The sequence below is a fragment of the Elephas maximus genome, chromosome 11 (genome assembly GCF_024166365.1).
Source record: "Elephas maximus indicus isolate mEleMax1 chromosome 11, mEleMax1 primary haplotype, whole genome shotgun sequence".
Taxonomy (NCBI): Eukaryota; Metazoa; Chordata; class Mammalia; order Proboscidea; family Elephantidae; genus Elephas; species Elephas maximus.
This window is the reverse complement of record NC_064829.1, coordinates 95,167,975-95,180,096: the sequence shown is the minus strand read 5'-3', so window position 1 is coordinate 95,180,096 and position 12,122 is coordinate 95,167,975. Positions and strand designations below refer to the sequence as shown.

The following is a 12,122-nucleotide window of genomic DNA, read 5'->3' as shown; positions in this document are numbered from 1 at the left end:
TATCTGAGATTTCATCTTACATACTTTGAACATATTGTCAGGAGGGATCAGTCCCCAGAGAAGGACATCATGCTTGGTAAAGTACAGAGTCAGCAGTAAAGAGGAAGATCTTCAAAGAGATGTACTGACACAGTGGGTGCAACAATGGGCTCAAGCATAACGATTGTAAAAATGGTGCAGGACTGGGCAGTGTTTTGTTCTGTTGTGCATAGGGTCACTAAGAGTCGGAACCAACTCGACGGCACCCAACAACAATGTCTTCTGTGATCAGATCTCTGTTTATCTGACATACATCTTTATGTTTTTGTTTCCATAGTTTTCTTCTTCATAAAACCAAAAACAACCAAGCTCGTCGCTGTCACGTCAATTCCAACTCATAGTTACCCTATAGGACAGAGTAGAACTGCCCCATAGAGTTTCTAAGGAGCGCCTGGTGGATTCAAACTGCTGACACTTTGGTTAGCAGTCGTAGCACTTAACCACTATGCCACCAGGGTTTCTGCTTCTTCATAGGATTCTTAAATCTTTCATTTCTTCATGTTCTTCCACCACTCCTGCTATGAAATTTTAACTTATAGGCCTCTCTCCAAAGACAGAACTTTGAATTCATAACTGTCCTCTGAGTACGGCACATTTCTCCCCCATTGGGAAATACTGATTTCACTTCCTAACATCCAACTCCACCATGGATGTTGCATCCCCACAGTAAACTTGTCTCTCGTTGTGCCTTTATCTCCTTCCTTAGCTTGTCTTTTGCCCCACTCTGAGGTTCTCCAAAGGCATCCATTTCAATTTCTCATTTGTTCTAACTCTAAAATTTCCTTCATTCTAATGAGTTAACTTCCTTATTTCCCGCAGTGGAGACTATCGAATTGACACTTTGATATCATTTAGCATTAACTTTTTTTTTTTAAATATATTTTACTCATCTGGAAAAAAAAATTCTTTACATCCTGTGAATTTTTAAAACACAAAAGATAATCGGTATCTAGAATGTTGCTTGTTGTTTGTTGCCATCAAGTTGATTCTGACTCATGGTGACTCCAAGTGTTATAAATAAAAAAAACACAGAGGAGGTGTGTTATGGATTGAATTGTGTGTCCCCAAAATCTGTGTCAACTTGACTAGGCAATGATTCCCAGTGTTGTGTGATTGTCCTTCATTTTGTGATCTGATGTTATTACCTCTGTGTTGTAAATCCTAACCTGTATGATGTTAATAAGGTGGGACTAAAGGCAGTTATGTTAATGAGGCAGGACACAATCTACAGGATTATGTTGTATCTTGCATCAATCTCTTTTGAGATATAAGAGAGAAAGGAGCAGAGAGGAGAGGGACTTCATACCACCAAGAAAGAAGAGCCAGGAGTGAAGTGTGTCCTTTGTACCCAGGGTCCCTGCACTGAGCAGTTCCTAGACCAGGGGAAGATTCATGACAAGGACCTTCCACCAGAGCCAACAGAGAGATAAAGCCTTCCCCTAGAGCTAGTGCCCTGAATTCCAACTTCTAGCCTCCTAAACTGTGAGAGGATAAATATCTCTTTGTTAAAGCCATCCACTTGTGGTATTTCTGTTATAGCAGTGCTAGATAACTAAGACAAACCAGTTGGTGGGTAAAGGGCCATATTGGATTGGTGGGAATTGGGGCATGTTTATATCAGTTCAGTTTGTCCAGATCACGGTGAAGGCTCAATTGAAAACCAGAATGTCTACCACCAATTTTAGAACGTTATATTATGAAGAGGGACCTATGAAACAATAGTCTTAACATTGAGTGTATTCATGAATGTAATGGATATTTTTCACATACTGCCTTTGTGCCTAGCCCAACGTCATGGATTGGATTGTGTCCCCCAAAAATATGTGTCAACTTGGTTAGGCCAAATTGTGTGGCTGTCCTCCATTTTGTGATTGTAATTTTATGTTAAAGAGGATTAGGGTGGAATTATAACACTGTTACTAAGATCACATCCCTGATCCAATGTAAAGGATGTTTCCCTGGGATGTGGCCTGCGCCAGCTTTTCTCTCTCAAGAGATGAAAGGGAAGCAAGCAGAGAGTTGGGGACCTCGTAACACCAAAAAAGCAGTGCCAGGAGCAGAGCATGTCCTTTGGACCTGGTGTGCCTGCACAGAGAAGCTCCTAGTCTGGGGGAAGATTGAAGAGAAGGTTGACAGAGAGAGACAAAGCCTTCCCCTGGAGCTGACACCCTGAATTTGGACTTTTAACCTCCTTTACTATGAGAAAATAAACTTCTCTTTGTTAAAGCCATCCACTTGTGGTATTTCTGTTACAGCAGCACTAGATAACTAAGACACCCTGTTTCCAGAAGCTGAAGATAACAGTGGTGAATAAAAAAGAAAATACTTATACCCTCTTGGATACAGCATTGACTTAGTTGGATTATATTTAATTGGAATCTTGATACTCCAGCTAATATAGTCAAAGGATGATGCAACATCTACATAAGGTGAAGTAGACATGGGATAATTGGTACAAAGATTTTAATTAGAAGTTTGGGGAATTAGAAAATTCTTAAGAAACTTCTAATGACAATTTCTTATGAAAATCTAGTTGCCATTGAGTTGATTCCCTCTCCTGATGACCCCGTGTGTGTGAGATTAGAACTCTGATCCCTAGGGTTTTCCATGGGTGATTTTTCAGAATTAGATCACCAGACCTTTCTTATAAGACACCTCTGGGTGGACTCAAACCTCCAACCTTTTGGGTTAGCAGCTGAATGCATTAACCGTTTGCACTACCCACAGATTCTTGGGGAAGGGACTCCTCTTGATGGTACTTAACCATCCTAGGAAATGAGGTATTTATTTTAATGTCCACAAATTATCTCCCCAAGGAGATTATGCATTCCTTGATAGTTTTTGTGGCTATTTTGGTGAAATGAGGTTCTTTTTGCCACCTTTTGCCTTGTTTTTTGTTTTTTAAACAGCTTGGGAGATTGCCCCCCTAAACCCTGAGGTGTTGTTACCTCACCCTAATTTGTTAGAAAAGCAACATGGGGGAGGGGGTCTCCCAGCTTGTTTTCTACCCCAGAAGGTTTATTACTTTTGCCCAGTGGATTCCCGGGTTTATTGACATTTCCTGGGTAAGGCATAAACAACTTAATGGTTAGCTATTTTTGTCCAGCCTGGCCTAGTAATTAACAAGACTTGAGTTGACTGTCATCTCATGGGTAATTAAGGATTGGCTGAACTCTGGTATTGTGAGGGAGGCCCCACCTTGCAACTGATGAGAGTTAGGATATATAAACAGCTGAAATGGAGACTTTTGGGTGAGGCTTTCTGGATGGCAGAAGAGATGCTGGCTTAGAGCTGGGATGGCAATGAATCAGAGCCACATGGGAGCAAAATGGCTAAGAAGCTGCTACACTGTCTGTGAACTTGGCCGATTAGCAGTGAAGTGACTGATGACAGAAAGGCTGACATTGAAGAGATTTTATAGTGGAGAGGTCTGATGGCAGAGAGCATTTAGGAGAGCTGAGCATGCTGCTATACTGACTATGGGCTAGGCCAGTTAGCAGTGGAGAGGCTGATGGCAGAAAGTCTAACAGCAGAGAGGTATGATGGCTGACAGGCCTGTGTAGAGAATAGCTAAGAGCTGAGCAAGCTGCTACACTGGCTGTGAACTAGACCAGCTAGTGGCAGAGAGGCCGATGATGGAGAAGACTGATGTCAAAGACCAGCTGAGTGAGCTGCCATACTGGCTTTGAGCTAGACCAGTTACCAGCACAGAGGCCGATGGTGGAGAGCCAGTGGTGGAAGTTGCATACAGGGGAGAGTCTCTGGTGACAAAGAACTGTCTGTGGTAGTAATCAGGAATTGTATCAGCACGGAGTATTTTTGTTCCAAGGGTTATGGTGCAGGAAAACTGCCCTGACTGACCAAGCATCCTACTTGTATCCTGCTACTGACTTCTAAATTGATCCTATTCCCAAGTTGTAGCCTGTTTCCTCCCTAATAAACCATGAAACTGTGAGTTTTGTGTGGCAACTGAAACCAATTGCCAACCCAGCAGAGAGGTAGGGAGTGCCACAGGGGTAAGCTGTTGGTGTCAGAAATGGAGAAGGAGTTGAACAGCGGAGGTATGTCTGATCTCTACCTCATAGGAACCAGTTTTGTGCTGACTCTATTATCCCTCATGTATTTAGACAAATGCTTATGCTACACCATAACTATTTATCCCATTATTTTAAATTTTTATGGCTTTTCTGAGTTTTTGTAGCCAAATAGATTATCAATAACTGATAGAAATTTGTGACTTTTAATTTTAAAATAATAAAATTAAAAATTCCCTTTAGTTGTACTAGCCAGATTTCACATGTTCAGTAGACATGTGTGACAAGTGCCTACCAAACAGAACAGCACAGACAATGAGCAAGACTTTTTAGCTCTTTCTATGGCTGGAAAGTGTGTACTGAACCTCTATCATTTCAATCATCCCAGAAAATATTGAAAAGCACTGCTTTACATGATTTTATATTTTCCAGCACTCAGAAAAATAATAAAGTCCATATTGATTTGGAAAGTGAATGAATGATTCCATGAACTAATCAAAGAGTGTTTTGTCATTGATGTTAGTGAGCCATTGCAAGGCAGCTTACAGAATGGAATTGTCCCCCAAAAATATTTTCATGTGTCATTTGAGAGACTCAGTAACTGAATATAGAGATGGAAGACCAGAAAGGAGAAAGATTCCCAGGATAAGTAGAATAAAACACAAAGCAAGAACCTTAATCTCTATGAATGGAGGTTGTTGTTGTTATAAGTTGTTGTCAAGTTGATTCTAACTCATGGCGACCCCATGTGTATGGAGTAGAACTGCACTCCATAGGCTGTGACATTTTCAGAAGCAGATTCCAGGCCTGTCTTGCAAGGCTTATCTGGGTAGGTTTGAACCACCAATCTTTGGGTTAGTAGTTCAGCACTTCACCATTTATGCCACACAGGGACTCTAAGAATGGAGCAGTATATAGGAGATGGAAGGGGGTGAAATCCTTTTGGGTTGTCTTGGGGGTAAACCATTATATCGATCTTGAGATTTGCACCAGTTCAAAGATCCCAGGTTCTCTGCGACCTGCTGAATTGAGACATGTGATTTCTCTTATCTTTATTATTCCATTTCATTTCACTGTGAATGGGACTCTTGGACAGTCTTCTCTATCCAAACTTCCTTTCCTTAATCCGATATGGTAAATTACAGTGAGTGTTGTTCATTGGAATAGAGATGGAAATTTGCCATGCTGTTGCTATCTCAGAACTCAGTCTGAAATCCTGGGTTAGTGGGTAATTCAGTCCTTCAGAAATACTTCTAAGCACCATTACTGTTTCAGGCACTTTTGCAAATTGGGGATACGCTGGGGGAAAAAAAACAAGCAAAGAAACAGCGTTTATGGATGTTACAGTCTATCAAGAGAGACACACAGTAAAATGGAAAATAAGACATCAGGAAGCAATTATTGCTACGAAGAAAAAAAACTAGTAAACGTTTAGATAGTAAGTGAGAAGTTATTTTAAAGTAAGAATTTTCAGGGAAGGCTTTTCTGGACAGATGTAATTTCAGCCAGGATGTAGTGCGATGGATTGCTTTTGTATGCCCTTTTTCACCATGATCTTGTAACTCTCACCAAATGACTGGGTGGGAGTATGCAAATTACATGCTTACGGCCCACCAAGGGGATTGGATAGCTTGCTAATAATGTAAATAAAGTGCATGTAACCTTAATGAGGGGATTGGACAGTTTTGCCATCGTACTAGGCTAAATGGAGACATGGAAAGAGAAGGGAGTTGTAACACGGAAGACAGCAAGAGATGGCGGTGCAGCGGTAGCAAGAGCAAAAGTGGTGGGAGATGGCAGGGACCAGGAGACCACCTTGAGATGGCTGTGGTGGGATTGCTGAACCATGGAGCTGAGAGTTGTAACTTTTGCCCGAAAAGGCCCCGAGCAGGACCCAGCAGCAGGAGGCCCCAGCAGGGCCTGGTGGCAGAGGGCCAGAAGAAGCTGTCCTGATTGAAAAACTGCATCCTGAGTTTTTCCCTTTACTTTCAAGTTAATCCTCGTTCCTAGTTGTACCATTACTTCCTCAATAAACCCTATAGCAGTGAATATGATCTCTGAGTTGTCTGGCCATTGCAATGAGCTATGGAGCCCAGCAGTGAAGTAGAGAGTGTTGTGGGGAGGATGGCTGGTGTCAGAGTTGCTAAGGATGGAAGGTGGAGGCATGTCTGACCTCTACTTCATAGGAATCAGGCCTGTTGATGCTGATAATGATTCTTTCTCCTCATGAAATTAAAGGAGATCTGACACCTCCACCACACCGTTTTTACAATGAGTTGTTATGCTGAAGCTGAGGGGGAAAAACCTGCATCTTAAATGGCCTGGGGCAAAGCCAGGAGCCAGGCTAACTAAACAAGATGATTGATAGGAGGCCAGAGTCTACTGGTTTATGTATATGAATGGGAAGGCAGTTAAAGTGTAGAGAAGGGAAGATGAAACTAGAACGTTTTAGAAAGGTGATGTGTTTATCTCAATGTACTATGGATAGTGGGGTTTAGCTGCTGCTGGGCTCTGTTTGGACCTTGCTACCACCAGACCCCGCTGGGGGCCTTCTGTCCCAGGGCTCTCGTGGGGGCCTTTAGCTGCCTGGCCCTGCTGTGGGCCTTCTTGGGCAAGTGTTACACCTTGGGTCAGCAAGCCCCACCACAGCCACCTCCAGCCAGTCTCCCGATTCCTGTCGTCTTTTGTTCCCATCTCTAGCCGTCTTTCGTGTTGTATCTGCTCTCTCTGTCTCCCTTTAAGCCTAGTGGGATGGCAAAACTGAACAATCCCTTTATTAGGGTTCCATACATCTTATTTGCATGGTCCCACTCCCACAAGCGTGCCATGCACTTTATTTACATCGTTAGCATGCAAGCCAATCCCCTTGGTGGGCCACAAGCCTTCATTTGCATAGTCATATCTAGTCATTTGGTGCGAGTTACAAAAACTGGCTAAAAAAAAAAAAAACCAAACCTGTTGCTGTTGAGTTGATTCTGACTCATAGTGATCCTATAGCAACCCTATAGGACCCAGTAGAATTACCCCATAGGGTTTCCAGGGAGCGCCTGGTGGATTTGAACTGCTGATCTTTCGGTTAGCAGCTGTAGCTCTTAACCACTATGCCACCAGGGTTTCCAAACTATGGTTAGAAGGGCCATATTAAGTAGTTCACTGCATGACACTGGTCAAGGGTTGTAACACTGAAGACAACAAGAGGCACGGAAGGGGCCGGATGGCAGAGCTGAGAGTGACAGCCCTAGAAGGGTCCCAGTGGCAGAGCTGGCAGCCACAGCCTTGGAAGGAGTCCTGCAGCAGAATCAGTGGAGGCAGGTAGGCCCAAGAACAGCCTGTCCTGAGAGGGCCATGAGGAGGCCTGTCCTCAGGGAGCTGACCGGAGGCCTATCTTGAAACTGCTGATAAAGAGCCCTGCATAGCAGAGAGGAAGGCCTGCTTGCTTGCACGGCAGAGAGCAGCTGAGAGAGCTGTCCTGCACTGAAGAAGGGAGACGTTGCCTATATACCTTCTGATCCTGATCCCAAGTTGTATCCTGTTACGTCCTTAATAAACCAGTTAACTGTAAGTATGGTCAGTGAGTTCTGTGTGGCCATTGCAGTAAATTATCCAACACAGTAGAGAAGTAGAGAGTGCCATAGTAGGGATGACTTGTCAGAAGTGGTAAAAAGGTTGGAGAGTGGAGATATGTCTCACTGCCACTTCATAGGAATCACCATGAGTTTTGTGCTGATGGTGAGTCTCCCTCCTCCTCCTGAAGTAAGAGGACTTCAGGCACTACTTGTACTACTACCATTTTACACATACTGTATAATATTTTGAGTAATGTTTTGGTCACAGCCTCACTTGTAGGGACCAAAGAGGTGACAAATTAAGCAGTAATTCAGAGATGAAGTAAAGCAATGAGGACAGAGAAGAGGGAGTATTCCAGTATTATTTTTGAGATACCATCAACAGTATGTGGTACCATATGTTGTGTTTTTCGTTGATCTTTTAACACTTTCTCATCAACCTCTAAAAACCTATATTCTAGATAATTCTCAAAAATATCAATTCTTAATTGCCTGTGCATTAATGACTGCTGGCTGAAAAATGGAATGAAGGAGAAGTAAGTTGAGGGCAGTGTTGATTCAGTGGGAGAACTCTCAACCACTATGTGTGAGGCCAGGATTTGATTCTCGGCCAATGCTCCTCAAGCACTGACACCTCCAGGATGTCGGTGGAGACTTGAATGTTTCTATGATGCTGAACAGGTTTCCGTAGCACTTCCTTACTACGAATGACTAGGAAGAAAGGCCTGGGGATCTACTTGTCTTTCACTGGCCTCACCTGTAGTGGCCTTTCCTAGGCCTCTCCCACTAGCTCTTTTGCCCTGTCTGTGATGGACACTCTATATAATACCAGTTTTTCCAAAACTTTTTGTTGTTAAAGCCGCTTCCTGCCAGCCTTCTTCAGTCAAAAACTACTTGCGGTTGTCCGCTTACCAGCGCTTTCCCTTTATTCTTTCCAGGAGCGCGTCTCCACTGTACTGACACTTGAACTTCCACTTGCCCTTTTTCAATTTTTTTCTTCCTTCCTTCCGTTCTTTTTTTTTTTTTTTCACATAGTATTTAAGGAAGCGGCCATATTACTTTTTTGCCCTGACTGCGGAAAGAAATTTGATTCGTGATATGTTTTCATTGTGAAGCTCGAGTCACTGGAAATCTATCCACTTTTTGCAGTGGTCGAGGAGACAGGTAATCGGACAGTTTCGTTGGCTCTCTCCTTTTCCTGACCGTTCCTAGCTACTTGCACAAAAAAAGGCCCCGTTTGTTTCGTACGGCCGGTACTGAAATATGGCCGCCTACATACAGACGCGACAAGAAGGGCGCAGACATACCACCTCGTACGGCAATGCCGGAAATGCCTTTGTGCGCGCTCCTTCAAAAGTTCCTACCCTCGCCGGCCGCCGTAGGCGGACAAGGATTTTGCTCGAGGGGTGGAGAAGTAGAAGCAGTTCACGGAAGTATTGCAACTTTTCGGAACTTCAGGTGATTCAGGAGAAAAACAGGTCAGTGTGTGTCTCTGTCCTTGAAACAAGGAGAGGTAGCTGTCTGAAGTGGTGTCGTGAGGACACATGGAGCTCCCGAGGGGAGCGCCGTGGTGGAGGTACTTGAGGCGAAGCTGGTGGGACTCTAGTGCCTTTGGGGTCAGGCACTTTAGTGCAAAGATTGGGGCTGTCCCGACTGTCAGGGTACGGAGGCTTGCTGATCGCTCTTCTCGTAAGGGATAGAGGTGGTGTTAAAGATGAATGCGGTGTCTGGTTTGGGTTCGGGATTTAATATGGGGCTCAGTGAAGTTGGAGCCGTAGGATGGACATTGTATCGGGTATCTGGTTTAGGTTTCGCGTTAATAAGGGCGTGAAGTTGGTATATAATTTTAACAGTAATAGACCACTAGTGGCGCAGTGGTTAAAGCCTTTGGCTGCTAACAGAAAATTCTGCGCTTTTTACCCATCAGTCACTTAGTGGAAGAAAGATGTGGCAGTCAGCTTCAGTAAAGATTTACAGACTTGGAAACCCTATGGGGCAGTTCTACTCTACCCTTTTTTTTTTTTTTTTTTAGTTTTGGTGGTTTGTATCTGTGGTACAGAGGATTGTGAGGTCGAAGCTTTGGAAGCCCAGGGACCTTGGCTGCTGGAACAGAAGGTGGTCTATTCCTGGGGCCGTAGTTCGAAAATCTTGGTTTAGATAATCATGTATTTTCTCCACTCATCCGGTAGTTGGCTAACTACTGAAGGAGGAACTAATCCATTGCTCTGCCCATCGGTGTAGGGCAGCTTTCACACTGCAGAAGTAGAAGTGGGTCGTTGTGTAGCTGACCTTATGGCCCACAAAACTTCACATACAAGCACATTTTCTGCTTTGCTGACTGTTATGAATTGAATTGTTTCCCCCCAAAATATGTGTTGTGAACCCAAACCTCTATGCCTGTGATGATAATCCCATTAGAGAACGGGTTGTGTTTGTTATGTTAATGAGACAGATCATTGCAGAGTGTTTTTTGAGTCAGTCTCTTTTGAGATATAAAGAGATTAACCAAGAAAGCCAGTAAGCTGAGATGGGGAAAGATAGATGCCAAACCGTATGGAGATCTCTCAGCACCAGGAAACAGAAGCTGAAGAGATAAGAAACGCCCCTCAGAGCCGGCAGAGAGAAAGAAACGTTCCCTAAGAGCTGGTGCCCTGAAATAGGACTTCTAGCCGCCTAAACTGTGTGAAAATAAATTCATGTTTGTTAAAGTCATCCACTTGTGGTATTTCTGTTACAGCAGCACTCCATAACTAAGAATTTGGTACGGAGAAGTGGGAGTGCTGCTCTAACAAGTACATATAAGGTGGAAGTGGTTGTGGAATTGGGTAATTTGTGGATGCTGGAAGACTTTTAAGGAGGCTAATTGTAAAAGCCTAGATTGCCTTGAAGAGACCGTTGGTGGAATTATGGATGGCAATGGCAATTTTGGCATCAGTTCAGAGGGAAGTGAGGCAATCTGTAGAGAAATCTCTGCTGTCTTAGAGAATACACTTGGCACCAGCAACAGAATGTTGCTAGAAAGGTAGAAGTTAAATGTGCTCCTGGTGAGGCTTTAAAAGAGAATAATGAACATATGATGGACAGTGGAGGAAGGGCAGAGCTTTTTATGCAGTGGCAAAGAACTTCCCTGGATTATATTCAAATGTTTGGTGGAAGGTAGAATTTGTTAGTGATCAATTTGGATATCTGGCTGATGAGATTTCTAAGCAAGAAAAAGGGACCATGAGGTTTCTCCTTGCCACTTATAGTAAAATGTGAACGGAAAGACATGGACTTAAAAATTAACTCTGCAAAATGAAAACAAAAAGATTTGGGAAATTTTGTTGTACAAACTAAGGACACATGTCCTAGAATGTTCACCAAAGATGTGGCTACACAATCTTTCTATTAAAGAGATTTAGCCTGTGACTGATGGATCAAACCAACTACCACAGCAGAAAACCCGTAACTTAGACTGAAGGGGACAGAGAAAAAACACAATGAAAGAATGCTGTCTGCCTGTTGTAATTCTATAGACAGGAGACAGGCCAAAGGAGCTAAACCTGTTGTCCTCCAAGAAAAGAGAAAGACCATCCCTGGAGCAGCTCAGAGATTAGTAGAACTGATGGAAGGAGCACAGGAATCAGGGCCTTCTGGGATTCAAAGTGGGGGGGGGGGGGGCACAGTCTCCTGATCTCAAGGGGTGGGGCCACAGCCTCCTAGGTTTCAAAGAGTCTGATCTTTGCCAACTCAGTTCTGGAGTGTGGGGCTGCCATTAAGATGTGACAGAGGGATGGGGCCACTGCCCAAAGCTGACGGGGTAGGGCTGCTCCCAGACCCAAGGAGCTGAAGAACAGGGCCTGCAGGGGCTGAGAGTATGGGGTTGCCACTTAGGTGGACTAGGAGAATGGGGCTGCCCAAAACCCAGGGGAGCAGTGTTGCCATCACAAAGGGCTTGGAAGGCAGAGCTGAAAGCCCAGGGCTGCAGGTCTTCCACCTAGAATCCAGAGGGCGTGACCAACACCCAGAGTCTGGAAGACAGGGCCTTTCCCAGATGGCCCCAAAACTGATTGTTCATCATTTGTCCTCTAGCAAGGTGAGCCATATCCCAGTGTCTTTGCAAGTCATTGTGTGTCCAGGTCCCCTTGATAGTGTTAGGAATGGAATGCAGATAAGCTTAGGTACATGGAGCAATTCTAGTCAAGTATATACGTAAAAGCACTCGATTACTAGAAAGATGTCGATTTTATCTGGGCCATTTCTCCAATTAATTCCTTGTATTTTTTATGTGTGCCACTTCTCTTTCTCTTTTAATCCATCTCATTAAGAATGTGTGTCATATTGGTCTTATCAGATAACAAACTTTGATATTTTGTGGCTTTCCATTTAGCTTTTAGTATTTTGGGAATCTTCCATTTGTTTTATTTTTCCAAATTTATCTTCTTTTTTAAAAATGTACAGCTTCAGTAGTATAAAGGCAATATATGTGTAACTAACCACTGCC

General features: G+C 43.6%; 1 protein-coding gene across 7 annotated transcripts in view; it reads left to right on the top strand.

Moving 5' to 3' along the window:
- The window catches only part of LOC126086036 (zinc finger protein 350-like), a 319,021-nt gene that overhangs the window by 153,797 nt on the left and 153,102 nt on the right, over positions 1-12,122 (top strand). For 2 of the 7 annotated variants that reach the window (XR_007519393.1, XM_049902011.1), the window contains exon 1: positions 8,991-9,117. The exons of 2 other annotated variants lie outside the window; for them this stretch is intronic. The gene's annotated coding sequence lies outside the window, so the exon portion shown is untranslated. Of the gene's footprint in view, positions 1-8,884; positions 9,118-12,122 lie in introns of those variants that run through there. 3 more of the 7 variants (XM_049902014.1, XM_049902018.1, XM_049902020.1) reach the window with 3 other exon arrangements.